The sequence below is a fragment of the Solea solea genome, chromosome 12 (assembly GCF_958295425.1).
Source record: "Solea solea chromosome 12, fSolSol10.1, whole genome shotgun sequence".
Classification (NCBI taxonomy): domain Eukaryota; kingdom Metazoa; phylum Chordata; class Actinopteri; order Pleuronectiformes; family Soleidae; genus Solea; species Solea solea.
Window position 1 is genome coordinate 16,653,889 of NC_081145.1, and position 15,427 is coordinate 16,669,315.

General features: G+C 41.2%; 1 protein-coding gene across 17 annotated transcripts in view; it reads right to left on the minus strand.

Annotated features, from left to right (window-relative positions):
- Positions 1-15,427, minus strand: part of LOC131469537 (neuronal cell adhesion molecule-like) — a 76,017-nt gene that overhangs the window by 46,804 nt on the left and 13,786 nt on the right. The window lies entirely within an intron of this gene.

The window sequence follows — 15,427 nt, forward strand, 5'->3', positions numbered from 1 at the left end:
CCTACACTCAACAGATGTCCTCCTGCAATCTAATCTAGTTCAGTTAGTGAGGGGAGGGTTATTTATTGCAGACTCCACACTGGTATTATTGCAACCTGTTTTAAAAGAATGGATGTGCAAAAAGGTCTTTTGGCATCCGTTAGCTATGGTTGCAGAGCCAAACAATGGTGTGAAAGAGTCACTATTCTCTGGGCTTGGCCCTCAATAATGTCCCTCTCTCCACAAAAGCTCAGAAAATGTAACCTAATCTGTCTCAAAGAGCTTTGTCCTTCAAAGTGAACTACGATAGACTGTAGTATAATAAAAGGAAAAACATGATTCCACGCTTTTCCCGTCTCAGTTGCAGTGGTGTTATGCAACATATTACCTTAACTCCGTTGTAGAATTTTGAGTATTTTCACTTCACGTTGCTTTGTAATGGCACTAAAGTTGTACGTTTTGAAGCACATATTGAGCTTATAAAGTGCAATACATTACTGTCTCCATTAAAATTATTCCCAGCCTGTTTTACTGGTGACAGTATGTACTTTGAGCCCCTTGTCATGTAGAAGATGTTTGTGGTTTCAAGATTCACAAAGTAAATAAAACTATGTTTTTCCTCGTGTCTTTAGAGGGGCCCAACCCTAGTTACCACTGGATTATAACATATTCCATTTAAATCTCCACGATGAACAGTTACAACAGTACAACGTTGCTGGTACATCCATGTGTTAGTATAACTATGATAATGTCATAATACAGGATATGAATTTATCCGTCAGAGAACATGCTCTACTTATAAACTTATATCTTTACTTTTGATACTGAAATGCTTGAGTAGACTTTGAATACTGGTCTTTAACTTATGTTTGCATTGTGGTTTTGGCACTTTGCCCTATTGTGCTGCCACCGGTGTTGTGTTTCTTGTTGTTAAAGGAATGACCACTTAACCCTTCTGTTACCATCCTGTCCTCGCCGACGGGATTTGGCATGTGTACTTCTCATTACCGTGTGATATGTAGAAAATTCAAAAACTATGGACTGGCAATTTGTCCAGGGTGTGATCCCGCCTTTCGCCCAATGTCAGCTGAGATTGGCACAGCTCCCCCGCGACCCTCATGTGGAGGATAAAGCGGTAGAAGATGGATGGATGGATGGATGGATGGATGGATGGATAGCGGAAAGCAGAGAAATAGAGCTTTGCGCCCATATACTTCACAGCACGGTACCGTAATACATAAACGGTTGAATAACTGCCAGATATCGAAAGTGAAAGTTATCTTGGAAAAAGGGACAGAATTCTTTTGACAATTCTACAGCCATAAAATCAAAATAAATCCAGGCGGCCTGAATACCATGATGGTCATACAAGAGTTAATGATCCTACAATGGAATATGACTTCTGTGTACACCAGTGGGACATGCTAAATTGCCACACAACATGATTATTGTTGCATGCTACTGTGAGTATATCATCTCCACCCACACCCCATAATGAATCCATGAGCCTGATGACCTATGGAGCTACTCTGGTGGTCAAGAGACCTGAAACCTCTGTGCTGGAATTTCAACCTCATTTACTAATGAAGTAACTCAGTAATTTTCTACGTAAACATAACTCAGGATGTTAAGCTTTCTCAGCATCTTAGCCACTGCCTAAGTAGCCCATTAATTCAAAAAATGTATCATAAATAAAAAGCACTCACGGCGGCAGACATCTCTCACAGATGATGGATGGAGGGGAGATGTAGATTATGGTATGAAATGAGTGAAAGGCACATATTTCATTGTGCGAGGGGGCGGGATTGACCAAGTTTAATGGGTATTATTTCTGCACACTGACTCTGTTGAGCAGAGACACTGGGTGATCCCCGCCAGCCCATTGCTCCTTCAGACTCACACTGAGAGAGGACCCGCGCCCTCCCTGCTCTTTGTCACGACACCAATAGAAGAACAATATTTCAATGGCAACTGCATATTTCAATGGCAACTTTTAACAGAACAAAGTTCATGCTGTGGTCTAGACCAAGCCCTCCAAACTAGAACTGCACGCTGTCTGCAAGTGTGCATGTGTGTGTGTGTGTGTGTGTGTGTGTGTGTGTGTGTGTGTGTGTGTGTGTGTGTGTGTGTGTGTGTGTGTGTGTGGGTGTGGGTGTGCATGTGTGCACGCATTTGCCTGTCAGTGGGTGTTCCCGTGATGAGGACTCCTTTTGAGTTTGCTATTCACAGAAGTGAATGGGAGTGAAATATGATTGGCCCGTGAAGAGAATGAGGGGCTGGGTTCACAAGGCTGTTGAAGCAGGGCGGGGTGGAGGTGGTGGAGGTGGTTGGGGGGGGGGGGCACTTGTGAAATACTTCACTGCTGTCAGAGACAAAATGAAAGAGCAAGTATGGATGATTGAGCTCCCTTAATCTCACGACGAAAACATTCCTACATGTCATTTTCAACGCTTGTATGTTTGAGTTCTCTTATTGATTTAGCAGGCACATGAAACCGGTAATTATCTATGTAATAAATGTCAGTTAATTTTTGTTAGTTTACAGCTGGACGAACACGGCACGTCCACGTCCAGCTGTAAACTAACAATAATTAATAAAACTAACACAGCCAGGTAATGCGAATGGGAGTCAAATTATTCTCGCATGTTTATGTTCAGTCAGTCTGAAGCTGGCGTGGGTGCTTTGCACATTCTCTGTTCCCCCAGACTTTGTCCCTGAAATAACAGAAGAAGGCGGCACACAGAAGAGTACGACAACAGCGAAACATGGCGACATTCAGACCAGCTGACAAAGACGCTAAATTTAAGCTCTGCCAGCTCAAATAATTTATTATTTTAAACTTCATGCATAGCAGGAAACTTAGAATTGTGCTCATTATACTAACCATAAGCTCAACTAGAAACAGCCAAATACCAACAAGCTGAAAGGGGACGTATCACCACCTAGTGTAGCGGAGGTGGACACACTTCACTCAATAAATCTATTCCCTGCTAGTGCTTGTACACTGGGACAAGGACAGTGGACCAGTTAAACAGTGTAATCGAGCTACAACCGTAACTGTGGAAAAGTGCCAACTGTCGTGGCTCATCACAGCACAGCAACAGAGAGACACATAGCAACACTATCACGGTAACTTGTGTCTGGTAAAGAATCAGAAAAATGATGTGCAAGGAAAATAAAACTTTGCACCAGGCTGCAGTGATGAGACAGGCATCAGATTCAGGTTGGGACACAATGACGGGAAACAAAGCAGCCAAGGTCTTAAGGGACTTTACATGAATTACAGCAAGAGGCCCAAAGGGACGACCGCGACCTCTCCTCAGCTTTTTGAAACTAAACAAGACCCTGAGCCCGCCCATCAACACACAAACACACAACCGGTCACTGCTACACACACACACACACACAAATCTGCAAAAACACACTGATCGAGAATGGTGTGACTGGTTTCCATGGAGCCATTAGGCTCACTGACAGGGCTGGAGTGTTAACACGCTCACAGACAACAGGGAGGATGATGGAGGGAGAAAGAAAGGGACAGAGGGAGAGAGAGAGGCAGGGAGAGTGCAGTAAAAAAAACAAAGAAAGTGTAGAATAGAGGAGATTTACCACACACAGTAGACCATCCCTGAGGTTAAGGACCCTCCGTGCTGTTTATCGTATTTCTTTTTTGCCTCAAATATCCTGGGTGACAAAATTCGAAGCACACATTAGTTCAAATTAACATGAGCCAGAGCAGCACCAGCCACTTTTTATTTACCCAAACTCTACTCGGCATTAATTCACCTTCTGTGATGGCAGGGATAATTCTATTTATGCTGATTTTTAGTCTCATTACCTCCTCAAACAAGGTTATGTTTTTGTTGACATTTGTTTGTCTCTCCGCTAGCAGGATTATGCAAAACGACTGAACCAATTTTTCTTGAAACTTGGTGGGAGGCTAGGGTTTGGGCCAATAAAGAACCTATTAACATTTGGGGCAGATCCGATTAAGGCTGGGATAGAGGAGTAAAAAAAAATAGAGATAAAAAAATTGTGTTCACACTCTTTTAAAAACAGGTGAAACGAGGGGTCTGGATAATTATCTACATGTTTTTTAGAGTTGCTTCATAAATCGGAAATTAATATTTTGTTTATATGCTGAGTGTTAGTTAAAGCACTTAAAACTGGTGGTAACTGCTGTCTGAATGTTTTTGTAGCTTTAGTTAGCTTTCCTACACATTATTGGTCTTTTTTTTATTTGCCCAAACCAATCACAAGTAAGTTACCATCTCATCTAAGACTGTTTGCCTTTTTTCTTGTTTTTATTTTTCATGAATGCAGTCAAGTAGCTGATACACCTAATCTATATCTCATCTGCTGTGGTGTTATTGTTTCTCCACCATCACACATCGTATAGAAGCCTTCAAAAATCTTTGCTGTCAGACGTGATCCAGATAAATGGAAATGCTAATGATTGTTTTCACTCCATTTACAGCTGCAAAATCACTGCAATCACCACAGACAGTGTAGTGATCAGATAACGAGACAGTGTTGTAAAGTAGTACATACATAATTGCTGTTAATAATCATCACTGCATACAAAGCAAGACACTAGACTGCAGGTCAAAGCGAAATGAGGGAAAAAGGCATCTCGTCAGTGATAGACGATTATGTCGGGCAGTTTTATTGTTCTCTTTTGTTTACATTTCCAAAGGCGCTTAACTGACCTCAAGCCTCTTTTCCACATGTAATGTGGAGAATCGGCAGCACAATCCTATCACAGACTGTAGAGTTTTAATAAACCACAGCTTTTCTTTTAGGCTTGTCAATAACACTCCACTCCATGGACATGATATGATTTAGAAGTATATCACAGACGCTTAAAGTATCACTATCTGAGATAGAACTGAAAGTAAATGGACTTGTCAAAAAGAATAGTTTACTTGTTGTCCACATCAGATTTGTTTGACATGTTCTTTGATTTCGTGTGCTGTGGTGCACAGCCTCCTTGTGCAATATGGAATATGTTATAATAATATTTCCACTGTCGCCACTGTGGTAGAAGTATGGTTAAAACTATTGGCCTGTATACAAAACGTTTGACCATATGTCAGATATTTTTATTTAAACGGTGCGGTTTTCCCAGATTTCAGAACTTTACTCAGCAATTAGTCATGCTCTCACTGCAAAAATAAATCGCATGGCTGCAAATTCATGCATTTGGCCATGCATTAAAATGGGGAAGAAGAGGGAATTTAAGTCGACTTTGAATGTCGAACGGTTGTGCATAACAAGTTGGTCTGAGTATTTTAGAAACTATTGATTAAGAGGGAACATTCACGCTAGACCATCTCTTATATTTTTAAAGAATGGTCCAGAAGGTGTGCAGAAGACTAAACCAGATGGACGACAGCAGCAGAAGACCACGCTGAGTGTATGGTTTCTGTTTATTGTATATTATTTGTGTCTTGTTCACTGTCTCTAACATACTGTGTATTGTTCTGCATTGTTTTGCAGTACTTTTGCCCAAAGAACAAATCCCTGTGGGGATAATAAAGAATATTTGTGATATTTAATTTCATCTGACTTTACAGATTTCCACCATCTGAAACAGGAATCCTTCCTATTTTGGCTGTTGTTAGATTAGCATTAACAAATCACAAAGTGGCTCTGAGTGAGTTGCCAACAACAGCTATACAGTATATGGCAACCATTCATGTGGTAATGAAGCCTGAGAGGAAACTCGACAGCCTGGTGTACGTGTGGGGGGTTTCTCCAACTGCAGAGAGAACCAGCTGAGGACATGAGGGGAGGTGGAAAAGATCCAAGTGACTTCTGCAGCAAAAAGAGAGCGAGAGAAATGCCCACTGAGCAGATCTCCTCTATATGCTTCACACTGCCACCAGTAAGAAGATCATCCTTGGTCCACTGAGTCAATAAATACACACTGCCCCACACACACGCACACATGCTCTCTCAGTATGTGCGTGTGAGCTGATCCCTGCTCCCATATGTGTCCACAGAAGGTGCAGGCATGTGTGCACCTCCTTTGCTTCCCCACCAGGAATAATTTCCATCCACCGTCTGTGTGAGAGTGTGCGATCGATGCTGCACAGGGTGCGTCATCCAGGCTGTTCATTACTGTTGGCAACACTGCAGCCATAAGCACAAACACTGATGCAGTACACAAAACCACAACCGGGTAGCTGAACTGCAGTTTTATTTACCTCTGAGCAAAAACGCTAACCCAATGCTTCACAACCAGATACACAAGAAAAGAGCAGGACTGGAGTTGACTGCTCAACAGAATGTCATTACATTAATTTGTATTTGTTCCACTAAGGGAACCACAACAACAGCTGGAAGAGCCTGGTGCCTTTAAGGAGCCATCTTTGAAGAGCATGTTTATGACAGCAGGAGGAGAATGAGATTTTTATTTATTCACTCTTCTTCATCCTCACCCACAACATGCCCAGCTCACACCACCTGTCTCCATAACACAACCTAAAATTATTAAGAGCACACAACCATGCACACAAACAGAATATAACAGAAGAAACATTCAGTGAAAAGAGTGTTGTCTTCTACAGTAACGGCTCTGTGAAGATGTTCTGAAACGGGTTCACAGCCATAATGCTCTCCTCTTATTGGGCATATCAACAAGCTAACATTCACTAATGTTCTACAATACACAAGGTGCAGCTGGGACTTGAGCTGTAGTGAGTAACATTTAAATATAAACAAATGTCAGGGTGTGTGCAGTGCCCGATGGCCGTGTCAGCGAGATACGTAGCGTGACGTTTTACCGGTGCAACAACAACAAACAACGGCATTGAAGTCAACACAACAGACAACAATGGAGGACATCCAGCAGCTTGCTTTTTTTTGCTGAGTGTGTGGCTGTCAAAGATGACAATCTTTGTATGAGTATAGACGGCGGGCGTTGAAGAAACACCAGTTGCAAGGGAGTGCCGCTTTTCTGTCGCCCAATCAGCTGACTCTCTGGGGTCTAGCTCCACCCGTATCATAACGTAACATTACTCTGGTACCCCAAGGGAAGAGTACTGAAAAAATGGAACAGTTGGGGCTGGTTATTTTGGTACTATTACTAATAGAAAATGAAAAAAAATATGTAATGTACCATTCCAAAACAGCACGAATGCTCCCTCAGTCAGGTCTGACAGTATTGCTCGACAGAGCCCATTTCCAGAGGACACAGCATACAGTTAATGTTACATCGTTTCGACTCACAAAGACTAAATATCAACATTAACAACAAAATATTATCCAAAATAACACACTACAGCTTTAAGGTCATTAGACAAACAGAGATTTCGACACTATTAAAATCCATTTAGTAGCTGCTGAGATGTTTCTGGACCATCAAATCAAGAGTAATGTGCATCTTAATATATGTATGTATTTTGTTTCTGAATATCCAGCCGGGGTTGTATCAGTGCTGCAACCTGCAGTGTAATGAGCAGAGAAAGGAAGATGATGCTTGCCACAGGCTAAAAAAGGTCCTCAAACACACAAAGGGTTTGCCTCTAAAACAAAGGCTTCTCATGTCGTTCTTTTTTTATTAGCACATAGACAAAATTATAAGCCATTGTCATAATAGAAAAAAAAGGAACAAGATCTGATTATAGCATCACAGCCACAGTTCTCACCGATATTCCTTATAAAATAACAACCCTGATGTGGGGCAAACCAACCACAGACAGCTGGCAGTGCAGGAGTGTCAGTGGTGTGGCTTTATGTTGCGGTGTACTGATCCACTTGTGAAGGAGACAGTGCTGAAGGGTTTAATCAGCCTTTCTGCTGCAGAATGCACACACACACACACACGCACACACTCACACACACACACGGACTGCTGCCGGTGCCGAGATAAAAATGAGGGAGGGAGCTGTAAAGATGTGAAATATAGGGGAGAGAGAAGGTGTGCCAAAGGCAGGAGCAAATGAGAGGAGAAGCAGCGAAAAAAGACAGTAGAGGTTTTGAGGCGTGTGCTCATTAGCTGCTGTGTGTACATGTATCATACATGTGTCTGCAAATGTCTGTGCTTGTCTCATCTGATGAAAGAGTATAGGTTTGTGTGTTGTGACCAAATATGAAAAAAAAAAATACAGTGATATCATTTTACTCGATATCAGTGCAAAAGACAAAACACATAATTGCTATTAAATGTTTTTGCCCCGAATGTGTCAAATGTTTCTCTGAGGCAGGCATGATATTTGAATGACAGCGATGCAAATTCTTCATTAACCTTGCTAATGCAGTGCAATTCAATAACAGCTGGGTGGCACACTGCACAATTTTACACAAGGTTATGCACTGGGCTATTGTTTCTTGGCTGAGCGCAGAAACACATGCTGCTAGTTAGAACACAAGATTATGTCGTACATTTATGTCGCTGCATCAGTGCATTAGTTTGATTATTTGACTAATCTTACGGTTGAAGAAACAATGTCAGAGCAGCAGAGCAGTGAATGTGATGTGACAAAAATATCAGTCGTATCATAAACCTTCACTGTTCCCAGTGTATTATTTCAACACGGAGGAAGTGGTGAGCATGCAGTAACGTCGATGATATGGATGGTTCTTATTAAACTTGAATGACACACGAGAGAGTAAACACCCGCAGACAAACAAAAACAAACCTGTCTGTGTTTTTCCACCAAGACCCATAAATTATTTACAAGACAATGTAACAAATTTCACACAAAGTACAGTGATAAAAGTACATTTCCTGCATGGCTTTCTTCACTGGCTCATGCCCCACCTCGACGTCATATTCGGTGCAAATTGGTTTGCTACTTTTTGCAAAATCCTGCTGACACATAATCGAACAAACACAGAGGGAGGTGTGTGAAAACCTGACCTCTCGACAACACAAATGTCTCTTATATGCATGTTCAATGTAAAGGTATTTTGGGAGATTACAAACCAATATCAGACAGTTTAAAGTAGGGGTGGGTCAAAAATATCGATTTGGTGATATATCGTCATCCTTCCTCTAGCAAGACGATAATACATATGCCAGGGCAAATATCGATATTTTAATTCATAACTTAAGGCGCTCTACAGTAAACAATCCCAGTTTCACTTGCCCGACGTCGCTACTTGATGTCTCCTCCCAGTGGCAATGCTCAAAAGAATGAAACTGGGGCGGAAGTTACCTGACTGAAGAAGAGGTAGTTTACAGTGAGATAATGGCAGAGAAAGCTACATTAAGAGATGCCACATCCACGTTCAATACATAGACTTTATGCACTTTGTTTTCTATGTTGTGAAAAAATAAAGAAATCCTGCACTTTTAACATTTCATGGAAGTTTGGTTTTCTTCAGTTAGACGGATATTGTGACGTATCGCGATATGATTGTCTTGCAAAATATTGATTATCACAGAATCGTTGTATCGTGATATTATTGGTATCATGGTCCATGTATTGTGTATCATATGGTATCCAACCCCGAGTTTAAAGTATGTGTAATCCAAACACTAAGCACCGCCAGGTCTTTTCTGATGTTTTTCACTAAAGAAATGAATGTCTTTTCAGAGTCTGGTGTTTCTAACAGGCCTAATGGAGGTAAATCACACAGTCCTCCATCATCATCCACCATCCTTCTCTGCCTCCTTTCTCCTTCCACCTCTCTCTTCCACCCGTCTCTTGCTGTACAGCATGCTCTTCGGTGCAGGTGACAGCACAGGCACAATGGGATGATATCACTAGTCGGCTCCGAGCAGATTGTCTGCATGCAGCAATATAACAGCCTGCTGCAGCTCGAGTGTGGCACATTGTGAAGTTTGTGTGAGAAAAGAACACAAAGAGCGAGACAGACAGAGGGTCAGAGAGAGAAAAACAATCTACTGCTCAAGTGAGACCGAAACAAGAAGAACAAGAAGAGGAGTGGGTGAGAGTTTTCAATAAGGCATAAGTATATGTGAACATTGTGGCCGTGTGCACTGTAAAATGCAGACACCGTCTATAGCCTCTATAGGACTGTAGCTGAATCTGTGTGGGCAGGGCTGCAGACGGTGCTGCCTTTAAATTACAGCTCTGTCTGCTGCTGCCTCCTCCTCTGACAATATGTCACACACAAAACACACACACACACACGTATACACACAGCACACCTGCCATGAGCCAGATTGGATTTACACTGCATCAATAATTCACTCTCACATTCTGTATATCCCCAAACACACACACACACACACACACACACACACACACACACATACACACAAAATCGACACAAGTCGTCTTTGAGTAACTGACAGCATTTAGAGGAGGCCGCGGTCACAAACAGTAGGAACACATCATAATAATCTGAGGAGCAGGAGACAACTGTGGTTCGAGGCCAAACATGTCCCATTAACTCAGCCTGCATCGTTACAGCACACACAGTACCTCAGTCCTTAAACCAGAAAAAATGTAATGTTTTTTTTTTTTTAGAAAATCAAGGTGTCCTATTCTTAGAAACACTTGAACAAAAGCAACATCCCTGGGCTTCCTATTCTGAAGATCCATCATTAGTCTTCATCACAGACAGGTTGAGTACCAGCCACACTGGTTTCAGCGCAGCTTTTATCTCCTCCTCTCTGTTATGCTTTAGGCAGAATTTCAGCTGCCCTTGTTTTTAGCAGCCAAGATGCTGATGGGCCTCTCTTGCTTTAGTCTATTGTTCTTCCACATACACACTGTCAGTACTTACAGTACCTTAAATAAGTAGATGGAGCCTAGTATTTACCCAATAGACCAGCATCTACACTCAGGTTTGATTTACACAAACTTTGTATACCACAAATCTTATCTTCCATATGAGAGTCACAGGGAGCTGGAGCCAATGCCAGCTGACGTGGGGCGAAAAGGCAGGGTACACCCTGGACAGGTTGCCAGTCCATCACAGGGCCAACATATGCTGTGTGTGGTACAGTATGGTACACTTTGGAATGGGTAAAGCCCTGGGTCAGGCTTGCGTTTTCGCTGAGAACAGTATCTTTACCTGGTTGGTGGGGTGTGGGCTGTGCCCACTGGCCACATAGCGTGATGTCGTACCGGTGTGACATTAACAAGACATGACAGACAATAATAGAGGACACCCAACAGCTCTTTCTCTTCCTGCTGGGTGTGTGGCTGTTTGTCTCAACAAGAAGTCAAGCTTTGTATGAGAATAGACTGCAGGCGTTTGCCTCGACTTCCATGGGAGATTGTTACACTGATCGCAAGGGAGGGATGTTTTTCCCTCCACAACAAACATAATTTAAGAAAAAATAAAATAGATTCATAGGACTCTAAACATGCACAATCCACACAGACACACAGTCGGACCGCATCACAAACCCGGACCTTCTTGCTGAGGCGACAGTGGTAGCCTCTATGTCGCCATGTGGCTGTGTCACAAACAATTACTCTAGTTATCAAATACTCTTTATTTGCTTGTAATTAATCACAGCTCCAGGTCAGAGAAATGCCTTGTTTTGTTTAACCAACTGTCAGAGATGTGGTGCTATTTGTTGAATGTACATAGCTTGTTATGATGGTTATATAACCACTGTGACCCCACAAGCCAATGTGACAATAACCTTGAGTAGATTGCAAGTATAGAATAATATATAAATAAAATATTTACAATCAAATGTCAAGTATTACCAGTCAACAACATTGTTGTAGTAAAATCAGATGTGGCATTGAGCTGTACTTGAATGCTTGTGCCAAGACAATGAAGCCACACAGGGAACAGCCATTCTGAGGAAAAGCAGCAGAGCATACAGAGGTCGTGCTCATCTCATACGTCAGGCCATGAATTTGTGGCAAATGGAGCCGTCATTTTGCGGCAGGCTGTGGATTCTGCACACGCTGTTTAATAGGTTTGCTTTGTAATGCTTCTTTGTAAATGTGTCACGATAAAGGAACTGTCAAAAGAGCATGCAGTGAATGAGAGGACGTTCTGCTTGATTTATACATTTGGTAGGTAGAAAGAAACTGGATTCAATGTAGTGCTCAAAGGCTACTGGCAACTGGCAAGATGGAATATTTTCATGCATTATCCTGACCATTAGGGCAGCAACTAATGACTGATGACTAAGTGATGAATAATGTATCATTATTTGTCAACTATTTGGTAATTGATTGTTTGAGTTTTTTATTTGTAAAAATAAAATCAGGTGCTGCGAGTTCAGCTTCTTAAATGTAAATATTTTCTGGTCTCTTTGCATCTCTATGACAGTCTACTGTTATTGTGAACAAAACAAGACATTTGCAGATGTCAAACTTTGACATTTTTCATTATTTTCTGACACGGTATGAAGAAATAAATAATCAACACATCATGAAAATAACCATCGACTGCAGCTACTACTCTCTTTTTGTTTTATCAGCTCTCCTCAAGCTAAAAAAGTAAGTGAAATGTTGAATCATTAATATTTTATTACCTTAACTAAAGAAAAAAAAACAGTGGCACAGCTTCATTCTGGCAAAATAAAGGCACAGATTACACAATTTTAAAATAAAATGTACACAGTGTTGTGTCCAGATGTTTGACTGGTATTGTACAACGGCTTGTAAGTCCACATGGGATTGCAAATGTTTGGCAAAGAACAACAAAGAATTGTGTTAGAGATCCAAAGATTACATAATATCAGTGTGATATGATACAAGCACAAACTACAACATCCATACACATCCAGCGGCAGCTTGAATGGCGCCTGGATTAATGTGAACACTTAATGGATTCCAATGCTCTTTTATAAATGTGTTCAACCACCTTTGGTATTTACAGTGGAAAGCTCATGTATTGATCATACAACCCATTAGCACTTTAAACCAGGCCTTTATTGGAAACACTTGGAGTGGATTCCTTTAAAATGCTTTAAGAAAATGGATCTTCTGCTCTGTTGGCACAAGACAATGCACTCAAAGTGGATACATGCTTCCATTAGCCTGCGAACTATGTGAAAACCATTGATAAATGTAAACATAAACAATAAAGCTTGACCTCGGAGGGTATTATCCTTACACAAATAATCTAGTGTACTGTTCTACATGATCCTGAAGATGGGCGACTGGGTATTTTCTTGGATCTACTACTTTATTCACTTGAATGTTGAGAACAGCAGGGGGCAGGAATTTTGAGAAGTGAGTAACAATCAAGCTTTTCTTTCACCAAATCTGCATAATTATTGAGGTTAATTCAACTCAGAGTGTGTGCACCATTGTCTCTAAATAAGGCTGCCACTGCTTAAATGAATAAATTAATGACAAAATGAAGCTGACTGACAAGCTCCGCCTAAATGCAACATGTCAGAGAAAATGAATCTGTGAATTAAAAGAAGCTGCAAGATCTCTCACAATTTGGTCGAGACAACAGGTTTGCTATTTACAGGTTTTTAGGTCTGACTTTACTGAGTGATAGGATGTATCTGATATCTGTGCTACATGCTCACAGCTTGGGGGGATTACACTCTTCCACTACACTGAGTTATTTACTTTATGCCATCTGTGATCCCTCTGACACATTCTTGATAAGCAAAACTAACACTGCTGCAGTTAAGAAAAGACACTTTGCTCCTCAGGGAAATACTGTACTAAAATGGGACAGCTGCCCACTGCTGAATTAACGTAACTTAAATAATAGCATATTGGAGTAGCATAAAGACAGAAAGGCATGAAATGTGAGATGATGATGAGATTACCATTATTTACTGTTCTAAGAATGACTGGAAATGTGTTGAACGATAAACACACTGACAATATGGCTAATAGTGTTTTTCATCTTGTCAATCAAATATTATATATCTTTTATAAGCAGATTTGGACAGACACATATGCAAAACTTGTTTAACCTTAAAATCCAAGTGGGATTAAGAACCTATTCTTTTAACGAAAGAACAGCAAAAGTAAAATGTTGCAAACAAATTTGAATTCCTCAGATATTTAGTTTTTAACTAAAAACAGTGACATCTAAGGGACTCTGCCTTCAGTCTACTTTAGGCAAGGACCTTGTTTTATAGAGGATGCCATTTTGCAACATGTTTCCACAGCAGCCTAAATGCACAAACTAACCTGAGGGGTATTCCAGAAAGCAGGTTCAACACACTCTGAGTCTATCCCTGAACTCTGAGTTGACTTACTCTAGGTCGGGAAACTCTGAGTATCCGGTTCCAGAACAGCTGATCTGAGTTAGTTCAATCAACTCTGAGTATGTTAACCTCGAGGTACGCGCGTGCACAACCACTGAAAAAAGCCATCATCAATGGAGCCCCGATACCACGAGTCACCATGACAACCGAGAAAAAAAAAGATCAACATATTTCAGTGCGAAGGAGTTGGAGATCCTTATGCTGGGCTACGGAGAATATGAGCACATATTTCGCCGCGAATGCAACACAGCTGCAGCAGCGAAGGATAGAGAGACCGCATGGGAGAAAATTGCTGCCCGAGTCAACGCGTAAGTTTGAATGTACTATTCCATTGACGTAACATTTAACCGTAAGATCGTAGCATAGCCTATAGTTATGAATATAAGTAGGAATGAAATCTGAGTTTTTCATTTAGGTGCAATCCAACAGGAGAAAGGAGTACTTGGAAGCAGCTCAAAATGAAACATAAAAACATCATTCAAAAAGGTAAGGCATATTTTGCTAGGCTATGATTGCACCTCACTTTGATTTATTTTTTTTATTTTTAATTGACTAAGGCTATTAAACGTAACGTAAATATTAATTCAGATTGCAAACATTGAGTTCTGCTCAGCCAACAGAAAGAAGGCAGAGGCCCGAAAAACGGGTGGAGGGCCACCTCCACCACCTCTGACAGAGGCTGAGGAGCTGGCTCTCAGCCAATACAGCGGTCGCCCTGTGGCTGAAGGCATCCCCGAGGGAAGCTCATCTGAGCCTGTCACCCCCCAGGACACAAGTGCCTACATCAGATGCAAGTATACACTTATGTCTTTTTTTTAAATAAAACTTTTATTTATATATATATATATATATATATATATGCAATCTGAATTATATAGAGGAGGAGGAGACGCTGTCTGCTGCCACAGGGAGAGATCCGGAGGGGGGCCTACTGAAGTGTGTCTTAATATTATGTATAGCTACTGGCACTGCTCTACCCATTCATATTCATTTACATTCTTGAGTGGAATTTGGAGTTTGACATGTACACTGAAGTGATGAGCATAGATAATGGACAAACTAGCACATTCTTGTCCTTCAACAGAACATGGCTGGGCATCACCATGAGGAGGGTCCATCAACTTCGAGAGCACAGCTTGACACAGTGAGATTTTCGGTCAATACCATGTTAAATCTGTATGTAGAACTGCAGGAATTAAATTAAACGTCCATATGTTTCCCAGTTGCCGGTAAAAGAGTTGTACAGGGTGCACCTAATGAAAACCATTCAAAAAACCGAGAAAGAAAAATGGTGTACCTGGACCAGCAAATCAGAAA